The 1,712-nt window shown below is 47.5% G+C and overlaps 1 long non-coding RNA gene across 1 annotated transcript in view; it reads right to left on the bottom strand.

The window, feature by feature from the left end:
- The window catches only part of LOC106820757, a 3,066-nt gene extending 2,835 nt beyond the window's left edge, over positions 1-231 (bottom strand). Inside the window, exon 1 of the long non-coding RNA XR_001395654.1 lies at positions 102-231. This is a non-coding gene — a long non-coding RNA (uncharacterized LOC106820757). The remainder of the gene's footprint in view (positions 1-101) is intronic.
- Positions 232-1,712: the final 1,481 nt, after the last annotated feature.

The raw sequence follows: 1,712 nt of genomic DNA, 5'->3' as shown, positions 1-1,712 counted from the left end.
GTGTGTGTGTGTGTGTGTGTGTGTGTGTGTGTGTGTGTGTGTGTGTGTGTGTGTGTGTGTGCATGTGTGTATGTGTGTATGCCAGTATATCTACAGCTTACCTTGTGATTGCGTCTAGCTCTCTCTCTCTCTCTCTCTGTCGTCTCTCTCGTCTCTCTCTATCTTTTTTTCTCGTTCTCTCTCTCCACAAGCAACGTTACCTGTGAGACAGTGTTTGTCAGAGTGAGCTGATGTCCGGGGGTAGCTGGCCTTTTATCTGCACGTTAGCAGGCAGCTCGGTATAATGGCAGTCAACGACACGTCACGACAAAAGCGTTCCAAATTCGGTTCAACAATGTAGGGCAGTGGCGTAGCTAGGGGAGCCAAAGAGGGCCATGCCCCCCCCCCTGTTGATCCAAATGTAAAAATAAAAAAAGAAAAAAAAAGAATTGTTCTACTAAAAAGATAATTGTCCTAGTCAGAATGAAGGCTGTACATGTACTCAAAGGTGGCTCAAATACTATCTCCTGCGATCAACATTTTAGAAATGTTCTGGGGGAAGACCCCCATACCCCCCGCCTGTTTTCACCCCTCCTCTTATATATCTTGGCAGCATGCAGAGAACAACAAACAAAAATGTCGCCTTTATGCATGGCGCCTCAAACAAAGATTGCTGAGCTGAGAGGTGGGAGAACGTAGGGTGTAGAGAGGGAGGCGGAGGAACCATTAAAATATTAAGGAGTCATCTACCATTTTGCGCAGTTCGCTGTTTTGGCCCCCCTCTTAAAAAATTCTAGCTACGCCATTGATGTTGGACGGACGAGTTTTCTTGTTGTGCCGCTGCATGCACGTCTATAAGGTGTTCAGACGTTAACATCTCTTGATTGATTCAAGTTTCTAGTGTACGTAGCATACAAGCGTCCGGGCCATAGAGCTATGTGAAATACTAATGTCTGTGACATAATTGTGTCTGTGACTTATTGACTATGTCTGTGACATACTAATTGTGTCCGCGACATACTTATTATGTCTGTGGCATAATTGTATTGGTATGTCAGTGACATACTGGTGCCTGCGACGTAATAGTGTCAGAAGCACACTAGTCGTCTTGAACGTTCTAGCAAGTTTTGTACCCGGGATTTAGTCGTAGAGCGGGGTGTGCGTGCGTGCGTGCGTGCGTGTGTATACGTGCGTGCGTGCGTGCGTGCGTGCATGTCATGTGTCACATGTCAATGTAAAGCATGTTAATCCACTGTTCCTTCGTCTTGCTAGGTTTTCGTCGCTGGCGTAACGTAAGTGTCGCGTGGCAGAGAGACAGCGGCAACCCAGTAACTCTGCGCCAAAGATGTTTCTATACTGAGAAGTAGCAGAGAGAGAGAGAGAGAGAGAGAGGGGAAGAGAGGGGGGCAGGAAGAAGGGAGACCGAAAGAGAGAGGGAAGACAGGAAAAATAAAAGGGGAAGCGAAAGAAAGAGAGCGAGAGAGACCGAGCGCGAGTGAGTGAGAGAGAGAGAGAGAGAGAGAGAGAGAGAGAGAGAGAGATGGAGGGAGAGAGAGAGAGAGAGAGGAAGAGAGAGAGAGGGGAAGAGAGCTAAAGTGAGAGATCGAGAAAGCTAGAGAAAGCGAGAGTGAGTGAGAGAGAGAGAGAGAGAGAGAGAGAGAGAGAGAGAGAGAGAGAGAGAGAGAGAGAGAGAGATCGAGAAAGCTAAAGAAAGCGAGAGAGAGCGGGTGAGA

This window comes from Priapulus caudatus, unplaced genomic scaffold, assembly GCF_000485595.1.
Source record: "Priapulus caudatus unplaced genomic scaffold, Priapulus_caudatus-5.0.1 Scaffold2, whole genome shotgun sequence".
NCBI lineage: Eukaryota > Metazoa > Priapulida > Priapulimorpha > Priapulimorphida > Priapulidae > Priapulus > Priapulus caudatus.
The sequence above is the reverse complement of the archived record's forward strand: the minus strand, read 5'-3'. Positions and strand labels throughout refer to the sequence as shown.